At 39.9% G+C, this 21,800-nt stretch overlaps 1 protein-coding gene across 6 annotated transcripts in view; it reads right to left on the reverse strand.

Annotated features, from left to right (window-relative positions):
- The window catches only part of Sv2c (synaptic vesicle glycoprotein 2C), a 225,263-nt gene that overhangs the window by 168,294 nt on the left and 35,169 nt on the right, over positions 1-21,800 (reverse strand). The gene's annotated exons all lie outside the window — the stretch shown is intronic.

Here is a 21,800-nt window from a genome sequence, read left to right on the forward strand (position 1 = left end):
TCACTTGAGCAATGAGAAAATGCTTCTTGGAAAAATCTTAATTTGAACTCCAGCATAAAACAAGGCAGGTGCATACAGAAGTTCTTTATTTGACTCAAGATTCCTCATCCCCCAAATTGAAGTTCTGGCTAAATTTCTAGATCCTTGAGGGAAGAGACTTGGTCTTGTAGTTTGGAATCTCACTAAAATAAGATATTTAACTTTTGTTCATAAGTCAGGGTAAGTAAGCATAGTTATTTAAAAGAGTCTATTTAAATCCAGATGTTTGTAGATGTTGCCATGGGAGGAAACTGGCTGAGGACTATGGGAACTCTCTGAGTTCTTACAACTGCATATGATACTACAGTAATCTCAAAATAATACAGATTTGTAGAAAAAAGTAAGTTTGTACCATCATTATAAAGTGACCTTGGAAAATGTTCAGGATGCTTGGCTAAGGGACAGATCATTCAGGAGACAGAGTTATATTTTATATCTATTACTCCTTTCTGACAAATGTAAAGTTGCAAAAAGTTTGGCTCATTCCCGAAGTTGTCAAGAAAACAGCAAATAGGTATCTGTGTTGGAAGTTCATGCCTGATCCAAAGCTGTGGCTCTGAAGGTGGAACCCACACATCAGCTGCTTACAGCACCATCAGAGTTTGAAGATAATCCAGTTTTGTTTCTGGAATAAATTACAATGTGATACCACATCATATACGTTAGGCACCAGTTCAGTGAAAAGCCAAACAAAACAGAGCAGCTTTTTTTTTGGTACCGGGAATTGAACTTGGGACCTTTCATTTGTGAGGCAGGAGGCAGAACCACTAAGTTAAATCCCCAGCCCTATAGCAGCTTGATTTAGTGTTTACTGCACACCAGGCATTGCACTAAGAACCGTATGTACATCTCTTTATTCTTTTACTTGGTCTGAACTGCAATCCTACAAAATAGATGTGATAGTCTCCATTATACAGATGAGAAGAGCACAGTTTAGAGGGATTACGGAGTCGCGGGTCCCAAAGCTGGTCTGAGGAGAAACTGGGACTCGAGTCCAGACTGGCGACCCCAAGGCTTGCACCTCAGTCTCATCCATCTCAAGTGATGTGTTGCCCGAGGCTGTAGTAAATGCCATATTCTTCTTTCTATTCATTCTGGTAACATTTATTAAAATCTCCCTATTCTAAAGTTGTTTTACAACCTCTTATTTAAATTAGCTTTTAAGAGTCAGAATAAAACTGTTGTGATGCCTTTCATCACTGATGGGCTCTGTGTGGGTAGTAAATTCCAAGGTGGGTCTTGTTTGTTCAGATAAACTATCCCAAGATGGTGGCTGAGCTTCCCAAGGTACTACAGTAGTGTTAATAAGATGTTAGGAAGTGGGCAAAGAGGGCAGGAAACTAGACAAAGCCATGACACTGTCACGACTCCAAGGGACACATGATGTCCTTTCTTACTTATTGAAGTAAGCTTTTTTTCTCCATGAATTAAGGGCAATAACTCTCTTTACAGAATTGTGAGGATTAAATCACTTGGTGTTTACACTGCTTTTGCCCTGCTTTTTTTATTAGTGCATATTGGCACAGATTAATTGGTTTCATTTTGGCAGATCTGTACATGCACATAATGTGCTTTGCTCATTCCCCCATCAGCCTTGCTCTCCCAGTTTCACATGTTTTTGGGAGGGTTCAATGTATACGCATTCTGATCACATTCATGCCCTCTATTATACTCCCTTCCCTATCCCTTCCTCCCCTTCCTCTTGTCTAATACTGTAAGTGTTCATTGTGTTTTTAGGACAGAGTCTGACATATAAGAAGTCAGGTTCCCCAGAAGGAGATGCTACCATAAAGGGTGGGGTGCAAATCGTTCATGAAGGAGGAAAGGGTAAGTGAGGAGCATGAAGAATGTAGCAGGTTTGCAGTTTAAGCAGAGTCCTGAGGAACAAGATTCAGGTTGAGTCTGCAGAGGAGCTCCCTGGGATGTAAGGGGTGCCTCAGAGTTTCCCCACCAGGGCCGGGGTGCTGGGCTTTCATACCCCCTACCTGTCCACTGTTGTCTGAGGGCTACTCAGGGGTAAGCATGTAAGGTAGGCACTCCCAGCTATCTGCACTTAAAGACAAAACCCCTCCAGTAGCCCAAGGGAAGTCCTCAGAAGAAGAGGTGCAAGTGCCAGCAGACAGGAGCAAAGGAAACCAGGCAAGGAGAGCACAGAGACAACAAATGAGATCCAAGAGGGTCTGGGCAGCATATGAACAGCATCTTCTCTAATAAGCATTAAAATAATTCTTCCTCCTCTTCTTTGTGGTACTGAAGATTGAACCCAGGGCCTTATGCATGTGAGGCAAGAGCTCCACCACGGAGCTACATTTCCAGCCTCTAAATTCTTGTATAGATGCCCTGCTCATCATGTTAAGCTACAGGATCCACAGCTGATTAAAAATTGTATTTCTAGAAATGGCTGCTTAAACCAAATAACATTCGTAGGCGAGTTATTTCTGATACATTCAATTATATGCACAATCATGCATGACAGTAATTTTGCACAAATACATAAAATACAAAAAGTTCTATGCATCAATGAGTTATTCTAGCAAAAGAGTCTCAATTTTTTTCTTTGTTGATGGTCCAAGACAAACAGCACATATTCAATAACACTACATACCATCAAAACTACCCTACATGAGCTCCTACCATACACAACCCCCCACACTCAGATGTTTCTATTTCCTGACACTGCCCACGTCTCAGTCTTTCTGCTTTATTCCTTGTCACCATCAAAGATCTTGGATAGCACCACCTTCTCAAAACTGTTAATATCTGCTAGATACTGGGAGAGTCCGTTTCTCTCATATTTGGATTCTGCAGCTTTAAAGCCATCATATACTCATAGCCTAATGGTAGCTAATCTATTCTTAGGCCAGCCATGGGCTAAGCATATCAGACATATTATCACCCAGTAATCTTTACAATAAATGGGGTAGGTGATATTAAAATCCCCATTTTATCAATACAGAAGTGAGAATTCAGACTGAGGCAATCTCACTCCAGAGCCCAACAACTCAACCACCACACCTACTACCCTTGGGTAGAAATGTGAGTCTATTATGGAAATCAAGATCTGAAACAGCAAAGCTATGGTAGAAGACAGCACCACACCAGTAGCAGAAGGATTGTCTAAAGTGCTTGCCAACACCTGGTGTGGTGACCTGAGCAGAGGGCTTACTGTATTAACAACTTCTTTCCCTTCTGAGCCGGAATGTAATGGAGGCATCCAACACTGAAGAAAAATTGTCAGCTGGTTAGACAATGCGCCTACATGTTATGTCATCCCTGACACCACACCTTCCACCCACTTTGGGCCTGCTGAGCTTAAGCAGGATACCCATGCCTCCCTTGGGGATGGGAGGTCATCCATGGAATTTGCCACACTGAGCACATTTTTGAGATGAGGAAGTAGATAATGACTTATCATTCCAACCTGTCCTAATCATTGGCATCATATGGCTATCATTTAAGGATACCTCCTACCCTCCACCTCTATAAAGCACTCTTACATGTAAATCTCCATTCTTCAAGGTGGAGATCAAAAGCCACATCTTTCATGAAGTGATTTCCTTTCATGACTGCTTAACTGAATCTCATCTTCCAAGATAAGCAGAGTTGGTTGCCTTCTAGCATTCTAACATGTCTTCTATTATTATGGTTGCTGATAAATGGGATGGTCTTCCCTATTAGAATGAAAGCTCCCTGAAAACAGAAACTTAACAAATAAAAACCCTGTAAAGAAATGTTACTAACTGAAGACACAAGCACCAACTGGAGTCCGACTCTTCTGTTCCCCTTTCCTTCATGAAGAGATGTCTTCACCAGCATTTCTCTAAAATGCAATCTAAAATATGCTATGAAGTGCTCTGAGAGGAAAGATTCCAGGGTCGAATAAATTTGGAAGGATTCTATCTCATACTTCATGTACTCTTCTCTATGAGAATCACAATGCAAAGCTTGTTGTTAGGCATCTTGGTTAAATTTGTTATCCAAACTTTCCCTCTAACAGAATTTCCCACCCTTGACATGACACCCATGAACAGTCCTCATTATGGAAATATTATGGAAATACTTTACTATTAAGATGAGTGCTAAAATCCTTGAAAAATTTAAAGTCTCTATTATAAAATACCACAAAACTCACTAATTAGAGCTAATTGTGGGAAGTAGGAGGAAAGGCAGAAAATCTACATTCAAATAATATTTCTAAAATAAAATGCGGTATCTCAAGTCTATCAAAAGCAGAAACTAAGTTTTCATAATGTAATTGCTTCTGATTTTTTAACAGAATTACTACAAAATAGACAGCATTAACATATCTGTATATTTTTAAATAAGTCATTCAAAGAGACTAGAAAGTTTGTTTGAGGTATATTAGCATTCTAAAATGTAATTCTGATACAATTAACTTGTTCTATGAAGAATGGACAATCTCCTACACCAGGGTAAACTTGACCTCAGCAGCTGTCCAAATCTCCACAAAGCCCAGATTAGTGAAATCAAAAGGGTTTTATCAAAATTTCAAACTTTTTACACCTGTGAACTTTGCTGAAGGCCTTAAAATGAAGAAAGTTTTGACACACGCTATAACATGAATGAACTTTGAAGATTTTGCTATGTGAATAGTACAGTTCCAAGAAGACTGATAGCCTGTGACTCTGCTCACATGAGATGTTTAGAACTGTCAAAATGACAAGACAAATACAGTTGCCAGGAGGCAGAGAAAAGGGAGGAATGGGCAGTGATGATGATGGGTGCACAATATTATGGATATATTTAATAACACTGACTATACAAGTAAAAATGATTATGTAATAAATTCTATTTATTTTTTTTGAGACAGAGTCTTACTATGCCCCTGAACTCACTATGTAGCCCAGGCTGGCCTTGAACTTGCATTGATCCTCCTGCCTCAGCCTCCCGAGTGCTGGGATTACAGACATGCGCTACCTCACTCGGCTATATTATGTATATTTTATCAAGATTAAAATATTGGGAAAAAAGAGACAATTTAAAAATTCAGAAAGTCACAACATAAAATAAAAATGGTGTGTATTTCTACTATCCAGGTATGCTCATTCTTAATAAGAAGAAATTCTTCTGTTATGGTTTGGATCTAAAATATTCCTCAAAAGTCTCAGTGTGTGGAAAGTGACTGGGTCATGGGGATGTTATACGTATCAGTGGGTTCATCCACTGATGAGTTTAGCAGGTGAATGTACTATTTGTTGGTTGGAAGTGGTTAGCTGGGGTGTGACCAGTAAGAATGTGTAATTGTTCCTGGCTCCTCCCTTCTCTCTCTGCTTCCCAGCCACCATGACATAAGCAGTTTTCCTCCACCAGGCCTTCTCACCATGTGGTTTCTGCCTTGGAACCAGCTGACCATGAACTGAACCCACTGAAGCCGACCCAAAACAAACCTCTCTTCATGTAAGTTGTGCGTGTTAGGTATTTTGTCTCAGTGATAGGAAAGAGACTAAAACAAATTTCAATATTTAGATTATGCAGACGTAAGAGCATATAATTAATGCAGATCATATTATAAATTTGCATTTGCAGCCCTTCTCAAATTACTCTATTACTTTTGACTCTTTAGATGTGAATTTTCCCATTTATTGGGTTAGTGAATATCTCAGCTAATATAGGACTCTATGCATGTCTAGTAATTCTTGGCTCTAATATGCACAAATTCTAGAGTAGTAGTTGTCACAGTACGGTCTGTGAATCCCTGGGAATTTGTGAGATCAAAACAATTTTTATAATAGAAAGGTTATTTGACTCTTCACTGTCAGTTTTTATGAATGTTCAGGGCATTTTTTACAAGCTACATGATAAATAATGACTTAATTGCTCTCGTGGCTAATATGTTTGTAGGTTTTTATATTTTCAAAAGCATCACAGTTTTGGTTTCTAATATGGTAAAGATCAACAGATAAAACCCACAAAAATGAAAGCTCTTTTGCCATTAATAATTTTTAAGGACAAGGGGCTGGGGATTTAGCTCAGTGGTGCCATGCCTGCCTCTCAAGCACAAGGTCCCGAGTTTGATTCCTGGTACCAAAAAGCCCAAACAACAACAACAACAACAACAACAACAACAACATTTGCAAAATAATTTTTAAGGATGAAAAGTGAATTCTGAGACCAGACCAATAAATTCAGAACCATTATTGTATAGGACTCCTTTCCTTCCAGGACCCTGCACTGAAGAGGACTTCTGTTATACTTATGCTTGATTGTGTCAACCTGACTGGCTTGAGAATCACCAAGGGGATTGGTGAAGTACACTTCTGGGTATATCTGGGTGGGCTAGGGAGGTGTATTGTTGGGTGTATATCTGGTCCCTTATCCTTGGTCTCTGGTATCATTCTCCTGCTTTGCTTTCTGACCACCATGAAAGCATCTTTGCTCCACCATGCCCTTCCACTATGATGTTTCTGCTTTAGAGACAGATGACCATGGACTGCATCCCCTGAAACCATGAACCAAATTAAATCTTTCCTCTTTTATGTTGTAGCTGTCAGTTGTTATATCTCAGGGACAGGACAGCTGATCAATACACTTTCCCATAGGATTTTTGTTGTTGTTTGCTATGAGGTTTTGAGTTTGCCCTGCTAGAACCCCATAAGGTCAACAAACTGATGAGCTGATTTGTCCATCAGTAGCTCAGTTCTAGGTTTTGACAGTGTTCAGATAAGCTCAAAGTTTTAGGTTTCCTTCCCAGGTGGGTGACATTTTCCCACCTCTGTCTCTGGTGGACACTGGGAAGCATCCTCTCTCCCAGGTGGAAACGAGCCGTGCATTTCTGGCTCCCAGCTTGCCTACTCACCACATACTGGCTACAATGTGGAAAGCACAGTTTCAGCTTCTACACAGTACTAACCACATCTTCCTTTTCCACTTCTGGAACCTGAGAATTTCTTTTTCTTATTTTGAGACCAGTTATTTATTATCTACATGATACTTTGAAGTAGCATGTAGATAATGGGGTAGGGTTGGGGAGAGAGGAATTATTATGTGTCTGATTACCATTTTGACCCAGAAGTTGACACCTTCCCAACCTGCTTTAATATGGAAAATTTTCTCATACTTTTAAATGATGTACCTACTATTTTGCTTACAGTTTACTATAATTCATTTAATCTATCTCCTGTTGTGAACATTTAGGCTTAATTTTATTTTATCATTATTAATGTAGATACTGAAAATTCCTGAGGTCAGAAGAAAAACCTAGTTTTGATGATTATATAAAATTATATTATCCTTCTGAAAGTTTGTGGTGATTTATAACTTCTAGAAGCAGTATTAGGGTCCTCCTTCCTTGTGCAATTACCTATATTGGAAATTAGCTGTTGAGATTAATGAAAAATGGTGTTTTATCATTCTAAGTTGTATTTGATTACTGGTAAGATTGAATGTTCTTTTCTAGGGAAATCTTTTATCCCTTCCCTATTTTGTATCGAGTTTTACAGTGGGTTTATAGTGATCTCCAGAAGCTGTTAATGTTATCTTATTTGAAAAAAAGGTAATTATACTGATTTTAAGATACATTATGCATCCAGATGGGCCCTAAATCGAATGACAAGTATTCTTATGAAGAGAGAAGAGAGACAACAGAGACGCAGGGGAGGGCACCTGAAGATGGAGGCAGAGGTTAGAGCTACACAGGCAGAAGCTGAAGAATCCCTCAAGTTGCCCAAGCTGGAAGGGACAAGGAAGGATTATCTTCTTTGGAGAAAGTGTGCCTCTGCTAACATCTGGATTTTGGAATTCTGGCCTCCAGAACTGTGAGAGACTAAACTTATGCATTTAAAGTCACTCACTTTGTGGTAATTTGTTGGGCAGCCATAGGAAACTATCATGATGTGTTTTTCTTACTGAGTTTTAAGAGCTCTTTATATAGTAAGGAAATAAATTCTTTGTATATGTTGTATATATTTTTCTCAGATTGACTTATCAATGGTAGGACTTTGCCATGAACAGTTACTAAACTATTTTCAGGCAGTCTATTTAAAAGGTTCTGTGTTCTTGTTATCTGCCTTTTAATCAGTTTATGAAGGCTCTCCTGAACTTCTAAAATATTCTTCTATATTTGTTCTAATTAATTTTAGTTTCATTGCTTAATGTTTAGTTCTGAAACTTTATTATATTGTATGAGGAAGGGATTTTTAAAAATGAACAACCAAATATTTTGGAAAATTATTAAAATTCCCCTTTATAAGAGAAAAAATTTCAACATGTCTTAGTGTCTCTTCAGTTTTATATCCTGCTCCTACTATCAACTATTATCTATTATTTCTATCATAAACATTTTCTAGTTTTAATTGTTATCAGTTTGTTATAAGTTTTAATATCTATCAGTGGATTTTACACCTCATAACTCATCCTTTCCCAATATTTACTGATCACTCTCATCTACATTCTCATCCAAATATATTGTAGAATTGCTAAGCCATTTTTCAAAGGAAATTTTCTGTAGGATTGTACAAAGCTTATAAATTAATTCTAGAGCTAAACACATTAGTGTATTTAAGCCAAAGATTGAAATTTTTTGAGGTTTTGCATGAAACTCATATATGTTCATTCCCTCAAAAAAACTCAAGGAACAACAACAACAACAAAAGAAACGCTCAAGGAACAAGAATTTAAAGAGAAAAAATTTTTATTATGTTCCATGTTCTGAAAATGGAATACTAGGCATTGAAAGGTTAAGATGGTCATTTCATGCAGAAAAAAGACATTTATTATTTGACCCTTCTTTTATGTACCTCAGTGAAGTTCTGATGTTTTCTTCTCATTGTGCCACTTATTTAATGCATACACGCATATAAATATATATTTTAAAATTTCCTACTCATTTATGAATTGGCTTATCGATTTTTCAAAATCATAATGTACATTCTGGCCACAAGTTTTAGTTTTTCCAGGCCCAGTGGATGGGTCACGGTGTGCAAAGTCAGCAGCTATGGGGAGCAACTCACTGAATTTCCATCATGGAACATAGTGAATGAGCTGCATAGAGTAGATGGAACTGGCTTGAGAAGCCTCTGAACCATGCTGTGAGTCATCATTTAACTTTTGTGACAGTTAAACTTGTTATCAATTTGACTGGCTTCAGAAAAGCACACCTGTAGTTGTGTCTCGGTGGGTCATGGGTGTAGATCTTGAGAAGTATCTCTGGCCCCCAGCCTTTTCCTCTCTGGCTGTTTCTGTCTTTCTAGCGTCATGAAGTGAGCAGCTTTCCTTCCCCATATCTTTCCACCGTGATAGTTCTGCCTTGGAGCCAGCTGACCACGGACTGAAACATCTGAAACCATGATTCAAAATAAAACCTTTTCTCCTTTTAAATTGTGTATGTCAGGTATGTTGCCCCACCAATGAAAAGCTGACCAATACAGCTTCCTCTCTGTACCCTTCTGGAGCCCCATGCCCTTCTCCAGTGCAGTGTTCATAGAGCAGCTCTGCAGGAAGAATGTGTAAGCAGACTCAGGTGTCAAGCCCAGAAGGAGTGAAGTGCTCCTGAATTCCCATTCCCAAATCATCATGGGGCCTTACTTCCCTTTAGGGAAACCAGGTGCCTGATGAGCATCCTAACAGTCTGCATTGAGAAGCATAATCAGCTCCAATACTGCCATATAAAATTTCTATTCTTAACAGTAGTGAGGCGTTCTATCCCATTATGTGACCAACGACATTCTGGCAGATGGTTCCATGGTTTAAATAGAACAGCAGAAGATTTGCAAGGGACTCTTTGTGAATGTGGTAACAGCCTCTCAAAGTGCATGTGGTCAACTGTGCCTCTTTCACTGGGATTTAGGAATTGCCTGAGGGAAACTCAAAGAGAGGCAAAACCAGAAATGGTGTTGCTTGAAAGAAGCAGCCTTGGGAAAAGTTGCTGGGGCTAGGAAGAACAGGAGAAGAGGGACTTCCCTCAACAATTCTACATATCTCCCCAGATTAAGAGAGGGGCCACAAGATCCAATCATTTACTCAGCAAGCATCTAGTAAGCACTAATGATGTTCCAGGTATTCCTCTGGGGGCTGAAAAGCAGAGATTAAACAAAATACACTAAGTCACTGATTATACAGAACTTTCTTTTTAGAGGCAAGACAGATAATAAAAAAGAAACAGATCTGCATGTAATGGTAAGTGCAACAAATAAAAATAAAGCAGGTAGCAGGCTACAGTAGCTCTATCCCAGATTCAGCAATGATGGAAATGTCCTAAATCTATGCTGTCAACCAAAACAGGATGATTTAAATATGGATGACCACACATGGCTAGTACCTTGCTCACTGGATGATGCAGGGCCATAGAGTGTGGAGGTGATGCTGTTCTGGAAGAATGCTCAAGGGAGGACACTTGGAGCATATGACACTTGAATAGAAGCCAGGCCAAGCCCAAAGCATAAGCCATGCTACTACCCAGGGGCTAAGAACCTTCCAGACACAGAACAGCAAGAGCACAGGCCTTCGGGCGGAGACTGGCATGGAGGCCAGGTAGCTGAGTACAGTCACGGGTGGAGTGTCTAGGGAAGTAGATACAGACAGATCATCAAGGGCTTTGCAGGCCATGAAATGGGCCTTGGTTGTTATTCTGAGATGGGTTCAAAGCAGGAAAGTGGATAAGTCCATTTTCCATTGCTGTAACAAAATACCTGGGGCTGGGCATTTAATAAAGAAAATGGAATTTATCTTGCAGTTCTGGAGGCTGACAGTTCAAGATCTGGTGGCACCATCTGTTTCCCCCTCTGCAGAGAGACCTGGGTTGCATCACACCATGGCAGAGAGATAGAAGAAAAAGAGAGGTATGCAGCAGAGACTGCATGGTAAGACAGGAAGCCAGAGACCAGGGAGGGACTGGTCTGCTCTTCTTAGCATTAACTCATACAGGAACTAGCTCGCTCCTGAGACCAAAGTTAATCCTTTCTGAAGGCTGTGCCTTCATGACCTAACACCTTCCCCCAGGTGCCACCACTTGCTGATCCGCCATCTGTACACAGCCACACTGGGGAAAAGACCCCACATGAGCCCATAGAGCACAAATCACACTTGAACTTTAACAGGAAGTGACAAGATCTAGAAGAATATAACTTAATAGCATCCAAACAATGATTTCTTAACTGAGCATCTTGCATGCTTGTAATCCCAGTATGTAGCTGTCACAGGAGGACTGTGAGTTGGAAGCCAGTTTGGGCTACATAGTGAGACCCTAACTCAGAAAACAAAACATAACAACAACAACAAAACCCAAGGATTTCTTTTAAAACTCTATGTGCCTAATCGCTGACAATGCCTCCTTTTCTTTCACTAGATCTCATTTGCCCTGCTCATTCATACCTTCATATGTTGTCCTGGTTATTCTGACTACATTCATCTTGCAATGAACATGACAACTTCAAAACAAGTGCAGCAGGCACTTAATGTCTTTAAAGGCAGGTTTGAGGATGGGGCGAGACAGTTCCAACAGAGCCACCTAAGAGAAAAATCCAGCACTCAGTTGTACCTGGTAGGTGCTTAATAAGTATGTAATCATCATCCCTTCTTCACCTCAGATTCAGTCTCTCACTTGAACTAGGACAAAATAAGACTAGCGTGTTTTCTTCTGTTTGATATCATTGGAAGTAGAAGAAAAAGAGTAAGACTCAATCTATAAGTAAAATACCTCTATCTTTTAAATGGGCTATAGAACCAGTCAAATACTAATTTTGAGCAATTACATCCAAAGATGGAATACTAAAGCAGTCATGTGCTCACTCATTATCTCAGTAGACCAATGCACAATTGTCCCTGAATTTATAAAGAAGCTCTACAGCATCCCTTGAGTAAACAGGTGTCCCAGACATATTAAAGTGAATCAGATTATTAGAAATAAACAGTGTTCTTGCTTATGAGTCAGATGCACACCTGGGTTCCAATGATGCATTTGTCACTTACTAGGAGTGTGACATTAGTGCAAAATGGAAAATAACAATCCTGTTGTGAACATTCAATGACATCAAAAGACAAAACTCAGTACCTGGTACCCACTAAGTAAAGTCTAGTTTACTTGAAAGTCAAGAATAAAAGTAAAATGCATTGATAATGCTGGCAGTTTCCCTTTTTGAAGGGAAAAATGAATATTAGGCAGAGGGGAGTGGGGGCTGGGAGTCATCAGGGCTGAGCACAGTGTCACCCAAGGGTCCCTGGTGTTTACTACTGTAACCTAGTGACCTGCCCTGAGGCTGAGCCTGGAAAGGAAAGCTCCACAAAGATGTCTATTTGCCTGCCCTCTCTGAGGGAATCAGGGCAATGAGATTAGCATATCTGCAGGGCTATAATGCAATTTAAAAGTATAGGCAGATGTATCAAGCCTACTTCATTCATATTACATTGATAAAAGCAAAACACTTTTGCATGGACCTCAGTTAACTCCCAGAGATGTCCATGAGAGGAGGAAATGGAGCTCCTCAAGGTTTGTTCTCTTGCTTTACTGCCTGGAAATGATGCATTTTTCTCTTTTCCCTTTGCATACATCTTACTCAGAAATATTTCCTTTTGTAAGGTTCCTGGGGATGGCTAGGGAGACAGCTGCCATTGTTTACTTCAGCAGCTCAGGAGCACCATGATGAAACCCTCAGAGCTTTGTCCCCCAAGGATGTTCTCCCCTGTGTGTCCCTTGCTGGTGGCTTCCAGAAGAAAGGCACTAAGGACTCCCTGAACACCCCCACCAGAGCTCTGTGGCTCAATGAAGGTGCAGCTTGGGAACCAAGGAGTTTTGGTGGTGCACAAGTTCCCATAGAGCCATCTGAAAAGCAAGACACCAGGAACGTTCATCTATCTGGTGCTCTGTGTTTGGCTCAGTGTCCTGTTGGCACATAATTCTTCTGGTTGCTGGCTTTCCTGCCAGGGACGAGGGACGTGGGACTGAGTGGGGAAGAAAGTACAAATTGGTGCATCAGGAAGAACAGCATAAGAAATCAAGGTAATCACTGAAGACTGGGTGTGTTCTCTCTTCCAATAAAACTCCCTTCTTTGTCATTTGGGAAAACAGCTGCTGAACTAATTCACACACAGCAGATAAATAAATGGCTAAAGACTCTTAAAGTACTTTTGCTTTTGCTGAGTTATTTTTTTCTTAATTGCCTAGTCCAATGAAATGCGTATATTGTGGAATTTCAAGTTCAGTAGTTGGGTATATAAGTTAGCTACTGGGGAACAGGAGGAACTGCCTAGTCTAATTCCTCCCACGTGGGCTACTGAATATTATACCAATGATGAGAACTGATATGGCCTCAAAGCAACAATCCCAAGAGAAGTCAGAGGTTATCCACCCACCCCATCAGGCTCCAAGTTCTATAAGGGAAGGAACTGTCTTAGTTGCTTTCTTTGTTGCTGAGACACAATACCAGACACCTGCAAATTAAAGGAGGAGAGGTTTATTTTGGCTCACATTAAAGTCCTTAGTTGGCTCACTCCAAGGCAGACTGGTGTGGCAGAGGGCAGGGTGGAGAAAAACTGCTCAGGGCATGGCAAATAGAAAGCAGAGAGAGTCAAGGGAGGAGCAGGGGAGGAGATATGCCCTTCCAGGTCTCCATGGATCAGGCTTCACCTCCCAACATCACATTTAGCTAAAAGCTTGTCAGTGGACTAATCCACTGATGAGTATCATGCCCCTGAGATTCAACAGCCTCTCAAAAGCCCCACTTGTGAGCATATGAGGTTTTGGGGACCATCTAGATAGAAACCATAACAGGGATCACGTTTGAGTTCACCTTGGATTCTATGTGCCCAAGGCAATCCTGGGGTCTATTCTTTTACTCATCTGCTACACAGCTATTTTGTACCTGCTTCACAGTAGGGTGTAGATAATCCCTAGGCTCTAAGGACACAGAAATTAAAGGCTCCAGCTTTCACCAGCAAGGGATTTTCCATTTAGTGGGAGCATCCAGCAAATACAATGTGATAAAAAATTATGCTGATAATATAGGACAGAATGGGGTGCAAACTCAGCCTGGCAAAAAGTGGACAAGAAGAGGTCTTCACTGACCAAGGACTCTCAGCCCTCAGGTGTTCAAGGATATGAATTTCTGGTGTGTCATCTGTGCTGCACAGCATAACATCTTTAAAGTACAGAGATTTCATATACATCATTTCATTTGATCCTTTACAGACTTTAAAGAAAAAGAAATTGAATGGGGGGCGGTGTGTTGGGACTGACCCAGAGTCACAGAGGCCATCCTAACATTGTGTTCTGAATCCTGTTCTCTTTAGTTGCTGAGCTATGGGGGAACCTCAGACACTCATGATCCAATATGGCAACACAGTGCCCACTTTCTGCTGTGTTTTATTCCATCCTGGCTTCCAGGATCCTGTTTCTCTCCATAGAATGCTTATAAGGAGGCCAGCTAAGAACTGTAGAGCTGTGTGGTGATGCTGGTGCTGGCCGCTGCCAGGCTCCCTCAGCCCCCATACAGCACACTCACACCATCCCCACAGACCTGGATCCAATGCAAGCAACAGCACAATCACACGCCAGAGGCCCATGGGGCTACTCTTGATTGTCCAGTCCCACAGGCTAATTCCAGACACCCTGAGTGACTGTAAAATTTGTCTCATACCTCCTCAGGTCATACTTTGCTTGGGAGGGTACCTTGCCTACTAACTGTAAATGCAAAAAGTGATTCTGCCCAAGAGGATTCCTACTGGGGCTGCATCATCAAGCATATTCAGTCTCCAACTTCCTGCAGTCAAGTAAGTCCCCTCATCCAATCCATGTGAGTGAGCCACAAATCACCTCCCCACCCTTGATTTCAGGGAAAGGGGCCTCCTCTGCATACCCCTCTGCTTCCTGTGCCCAGGCCAGCTTTTCTCATAGCTTCAACATAACTCCATAGCTTCTCCTGTTCTGCAGCATTTCCTTCCTAAAAATCTCAAGAAATACAAAAGCAGGTCCTTTGTGATGTGCATGTTAGAAAATGCTTTGTTATTTGGTATAGATGGACATCATTTACCATTGCTAGGTGATTAAAAACACTGTGGGCAGTTATCCCTCTAGAGAACTAGAGGAATTCAATCTCTTGTCTCTGTTGTCACATGGCATCCTCTCTGTCTGTCTCTGTCCAAATTTTCCTCTTCTTATCAGGATACCAATCACATTAAAGCCCATCCTAAGGATCTTATATGAACTTGACTGCATCTGCAAAGGCCCTATTTCCAAACAAGGTCACATGCACATGCAACAGGGGTTGGGCTTCAGTGTAGCTTTTGGAAGTGGCATGATTTAACACATACCATGCATCCAGCTAAAGAACGGATGCTCTGTGAAATGAACTCATATTTGATCACACTTTTAAAGAACTGTAACATATTTCATTAGTGTTTTTCCTATAACCACTCTCACATCTCCAAAGCAAGACTCCCAGATAATTCAGCTCTCAGATATCAGACACTGCTTACTTTACACAGTCAATGGCAACTTTCTTGCAACCTCAAGAGCTTGAATGCTTTATACCTCTTCTGATGTGAGGATAGCAAAGGAAAAACAGAATATTTATGAACACATATGTAAACAATCTGACTGTTTTCCTTTGCTTTCTTTCATTCTCCCTAAGACCAAACCTCACATGTCAAAGTCATATGCAGTAATACTCTTCATAGTTAGGACTTGGAAAGCACTTCTCTAACATGAATTGTTCTTTTGCTTATCCTATTCCTGATAACAAAAAGGTTGGTTCTGTAATCATAAATTCACAAAGACCATCAAGAAGATAAGAAGGACAGCCAGCGATTACATCCCTCGTTTGGGAGTCACTGGCTGGGGGCCTCAGGCGAATCCCATCACCTCTGAAGCCAATCAGACAAGGCTGAGTTGCAAGCAACAACACTAGAAGATAGCTCATAAGTTAGCCAACCTCTTCTAGGCAACACCAAACAACTAAGTCAAGTTTTTTCACCACAGTTAACAAACCAATGAGTTATCTCCATTTGCTTTAGGATGAGAATGTCAGAGTCAAAGTTTATATCCTTTTGATCTCTAGGTCAAGTAGCAAGAGATAATTTTAGCCTTTAGCTTGAAACTAAGACACAATCTTTCACATCCTAAAAGGTTGAGTGATGGACCAGGCAGGGTGGCATATACCTGTAACCCTAGCACTCTGGAAGGCTGAGTAAGGAAAAATAAAATTTCGAGCCAAAGCTGGGCAAGTTAAGAAGTTAGCAAGACCCTGTCTCAGAATAATACAAAAAAAGAGCTGGGAATGTAGCTCAGGGTGAAGGCTCTGGGTTCAACCCTCAGTGTCACAAAAGAAAAGATAATGACAGTAAGGTTATCCAATGTAAACATTTTTCTCTATAAAATATAAATATTTCACTTTTTTAGGAAGAGAAAGATATTTTCTCCTCTACATGGTAAAACAAAATTTTAAGAACATCTGCACTTAGAATTTTTACATAAAAATAAAGAGATTAAAACGTGTTTCTAGAGCAAGTTTGTAATTGTTGCTTACACCTCTAATCTGGCCATCTTTTCATTCCTCCAAGTCTGTTCCCACATTCTCTTCATATCATTTTTTTTCAGTACCAGGGATTGAACTCAGGACCTTGTGCTTGCCAGGCAGGAGCTCTGCCACTGAGCTAAATCCCCAGCCCTCTTCAAAGCATTTTTGTGTAAGTTTTAAATTATTTTTTCTTGTCTCTCTCTTTCTGTCCTCTTTGATTCCTACAAAGGGGACATCACTCCTTTTTTATTACATTATAGAAAGTATTTTCTTAGTTATTATTGAAGTACATGTCTGTCTTTGTTACTACTTTTTTAAAAACAAGAAAGCTACTTTCATATCTCATGATCTTTTCTTGATTTCCCATCCTCTGTGAATTATGGGTCATGAGCCCTAAACAAAGTTTCCTTCCGCTCTGTGCAGAAAAACACTTTGGAAAAAGCAACATCTTCAACATTTGCTTACTTTGTTGTACAAACTCAACGTGAATGACCTTTACTTAAAATGTGATTTTCTGCAGACTGAAGTGTAATATAAAATTTTCTTTTTTTTTTGGTACCGGGGATCGAACTTGGGACCTTGCACTTTTGAGGCAGGCGCCGGAACCACTGAGCTGAATCCCCAGCCCAATGTAATGTAACGTTTAAAAGGACAGTTTTACTGCAGATAGTTTACTGATTTTGTGAATAAAATATTATTTTTAAAGTGATCAATCTTAACAGAACATTACAAATTCTATTGGGAAAACTACTTCCTTTTATGAGTTTTCAAATATTCCTTTCATATTTTATGTAATCAGTTCATAATCACCAGACACAATATGAAATAAAAATGCAATTGAAGGGCCAGGGATTTAGCTCAGTGGCACCGCTCCTGCTTTGCAAGCACAAGGTCCTGAGTTCAATCCCTGGAACCGAGAAAAAAAATGTAATTGAAAATAATCTGAAAATTATAAGGTATTATTTGCTTGTGAATTCTAAATTGTATATATACAAAATCTGGCTCTTGTATTATTCCATTATTCTATGGCAGCACTTCCTAAACTGTGGAATAAAATCAAGGAAATACTAAGTGTTACTGTATATTAAACATTTAGAATTCAAAAGAGGAACAACGTATTATCACAAATTGTTGCAATTAGGTAAAAAGTTTATAATCCTCACATTTTGTAACACCCTGTTCTTGAGTTGGAGTACTTTCAAAATGTGTTAATGATTTCATTTTGGACGGCTTACTGATTTCCTTAAGAAGTCAAATGTTGGATTGCTTATCTGTTGGATTATTTAGTCATTTCTGGCAAAATTTTATTACTTTCTGCACTCATTTGTGCAGTCATATTTAACTCAGATATATAATGCACTCTTGAATTTCTCTTGGTGATTTACAAAAACATTTGTTCCTTCCACATTCAACAGATATTGACTGACTTTCCACTTTGTATCAGGCACTATTCTAGGTCCTCAGTAGGCAACACTGGCAAACAAGATCCCCACCTTGTAGAGTTCATGTGTTAGCACGAGGAGAAAGACAATAAACAATAAACATACAAAAATAAATTATATAGTTATTACAAGATGATCTATGCTATGAAAAAAAGAGTAAAGCAAGGAGGATTGACAGTGCACAGGGAGCTGGATGTAGGAATAATTAGGGACTTCAGGTAGGGCCTATTGAGATAAGATTAAGGCAATGACTTAAAGGAGATGAGAGTCAACCAAGAGAATATGTGGACTAAGGATATTCCAGACAGAGAGGACCAAACAAGATCCCTAAGCAAGGAGCAAGTGTATGTATTAGAGGAATAGTAGGAAGACCACTGTGGTTGGAAGAGAATAATAAAAGGGGGGAAGCAGATGAACTTGGAAAGGTAACAGACTCAGGCAGTGGACACTGGTAAGGATTTCGGTTTTACTCTGTCTAAGGAGGAGCCAATGCAGGGATTTGAGCAGGGAGGGGTGTTATCTGACTTCATTCCAAGAGATTATTCTGCCCACTATGCTGAGGATGGAATCTAAAAGGACAAGGGAAGAAGCAGAGACATACAGTGGGAGACTGCTTCAGTAATTCAGGTACTTCAGACAGAGGTGGGGAATGGCAGTACAAGTGGTGAGAAGTGGTCAGATTCTGGTTATAATTTGACAGTAGAAGCATAAAGACTTCTTGCTGTTGACCATGAGAAGAAAGAGGAAGAAAAAGGAAAAATTATCCATCAGCTGAGGTGGGGTAGGTAACAGAAGCAGGAGGTGTAAGTGGATGGTGCAGAGAAGAACGGAGAGCTCTGTTTGTGGACATACTACACTCAGCGTCTATTAGACATCAACCAGAGAGTTAGCTGAGTACATAGCAGATGTTCAGGACACACAAGACTGGGCTAATGGTAGACACTCGGAAGCCAACAGCATGTAGCTGAATTTTAAGGCATAAGAGTGAATGAAATCACCAAGCCAGTCAGTGTGGGAAGAGAAGAGAGAGGAAGAAAAGAGAAAAGGAGAAAGAAGATAGGAGGAGAGGATTGCAGCTTGGACCCCTGGAAGGTTAAGAGGTTGGGAAGAGGAGGATAAATATCCATAAGAATCAGAAGTGGCCATGTGGCAGGAGGGAACACAGAGAGTGTGATTTCACTGGGAATTAATAATGAAAGAGTATCAGGAAGTTTATGTCAGTTGAAATCCAGACTGGAGACTGAGTAGAAAAAATTTAAGGTAAGTAACTTTTGAGTAAATGAGGTAACAAATCGGGTGAAAACAGAACTTTGAAGTATTACAAAGGTAGCAGTTGCAAGAAAAAAACTACCACCTATAGGACGGGGGAGCAAAAGTACAAGGTTTCAGTCATTAAATAAGCTTGGAGGAAGAGCCCACTGACCTGAAGATCAGACTGTGAAAAGCAGGGGATAATCAGCTTGCTTGAGGGATCAAGGAGGGACCCTGTGGGTCTAGGAAAGTCTTCCAAAAAAAAAGGATGCTAACTTCCTGTTGCTGATGGCTGTAAGGGGCTTTAAGGAAATGCATTCATTCTTAGGGATACCATGCAAACTGCCACAAACTTCACAGTTTAAAATAACAGAAATTTATCCTTGCATACTCTGGAAGTTAGAAGTCTGAAATCAAGATGTCATTAGGGCTAATCTCCCTCTGGAGGATCTAGAATCTGTTCCATCTCTTTTGATTAACCTCTGGTGGTTGCAAGTAATCCTTGGCATTTCTGGGTAACAACACATCACTTTGAGCCTTGCCTCTGTTTTCATAAATCTTTCTTATAGACAACCATCGTTGCATTTAAGGACTACTCTAATTCAATATGGCCTCATCTTACCTTATTTTATCTGCAAAGATCCTATTTCTAAATAAGATCATATTTTGAGGTTCTGGGAGCACATGGCTTTTGGGGGACACCATTCCATCAGCCCTACACAGGAAGTGTCTGCAACTATGGGGAAAACTGCAGACTGAAATCATCTGCTGCAGCAGGAGGAAACTGCCACTTGTAGAGCAAAAAAGTTTTTCTAAGGCATGACACAGAACCACATGCAGACAAGAAACTCATGGCAAGTGTCTCCCTCTGTTATCTCCTGTTGGCAGAGCCTAACATGGAGCATCTCAGAAACCTAGGTTGCAGAATACCATGTCCAGCAACACAGAATATACAAAGGTAGGTTTGAGGCTGAAAGACAATATCTTAATAATTAGAAGAAAGAAGCCATCAAGTGTGTTAAAAGTTGCTGATAAGTGAAGAAATATTAGAAATGAGAAGTGTCCTCTGGAATTAGCTTGAGTTTTGTGATCAAATAGGTCAAAGAAATGCTGTTCTAGGGCTTTTTGTCACATGGAATAGGGATTCCAGCACCTTGGCCAGCTCCTCTGCACTGCACGGAGTCCTGGCCAATTCTGACAGTGGGACACTTGCTAGCCACCACATACACACAGCCATCAACAAAATGCTCAGTGTTACCCACAGCCATTACATATCCTGTCACTTCCCTCTAGTGATTTTATTTTGATGTTGCACATGGGTTAAAGCACCCTCGGCGGGGAACATATTCCTAGTGCTTCCTGTCCATAACCTAGAGAGCCAGTCAAATAAAGTCAAACAACAGTCCCACAAAAAAAATGAAAATTCAGTTCCCTTCCCCTTTACTCCACCTTTGTGTTTCAGTAAGAAGTCCATGTACAACAGAAAACAGGTGGTTTTGTTTTCTTTCTTTGGAGGGTGACAGAAGCTAATAAAAAACAGTGAAAATAAGTGTCTTTGGTAAATATGGAACAAATTTATGTACATGCTAGAGACCTAGATGTATCTTTCATACCTCACTGGTCTTTCCGTTTTCTCTTAACTTGAAATTTATAAAATATTCTGATGTCTGGAATATTAAAAAATAGGTAATATAAAATAAAAACAGAAAGGAAATATGTAAAAACAGCATTGAACCATAAATGGAGAAGTTTGAATTTCAAGATTACCTTTTGTTACCAACTAGTTATATAGCTTCAGGTAAATATTTAACACTTTTTGTCTGTTTTCTTCATCTATTAAGAAGTCTAGCATAAAGTATCTTCAAAAAGCTAGCAACTTTTGGCTTCTATTACCTAATTACTAAAAATAGTAAGTATGGTATCAGTTTTACTAGGCATTACTAAGAATTTTGTTTATAGAAATTAGTAGAGGATTCTTTTATTTGTGTCTGGTTTTTTTTTTTTTTTTTTTGGTACCAGGGATTGAACTCGGGTCCTTAGCTTGCGAGGCAGGCGGTGGAACCACTGAGCTAAATCTCCAGCCCGAGGATTCTTTTAAATACATAAATTACTACTTTGGTGCTCTAAAAAGCCAATTTAATTTTTTACAGATAAGTGACAGAATTTAACAAATTCATAAGCTAACAGGAGGGCCAGGGATTTAGCTCAGTGGTTCTGCTGCCTGCACCGCAGGTGCAAGGTCCTGAGTTCGATTTCCGGTACCGAAAAAAAAAAAAGGCCACATAAGCTAACAGGAAACTAAAACACTGCTAGTCAAACTGGAAAGATGAGGCCCATGCCTCCACTGTCTTATTGCTGTTACTTGTTATGCATTTGAAATTTATGACTTTCTCTCTTCTCTTAGAAATTAAGTCAATTATATCTAAAACAAACAGTAAAGCAGAATCAGAAAGCACTTAGCAACAATATGAAGAATGAATATTAATAAATCAATTCAGGATGGTCCACTGATCTAATTTAGCCCCAGGAGGAATTACAAAGCCCTGACTTTTTTGGGCTGAGTTTTTGGGTCTCCAGGAATTTCAATTTTTACATTTATGAT

This window comes from Heterocephalus glaber, unplaced genomic scaffold (assembly GCF_053883595.1).
Source record: "Heterocephalus glaber isolate CG9 unplaced genomic scaffold, H.glaber_assembly_v1.0 deba00001757, whole genome shotgun sequence".
Taxonomy (NCBI): domain Eukaryota; kingdom Metazoa; phylum Chordata; class Mammalia; order Rodentia; family Bathyergidae; genus Heterocephalus; species Heterocephalus glaber.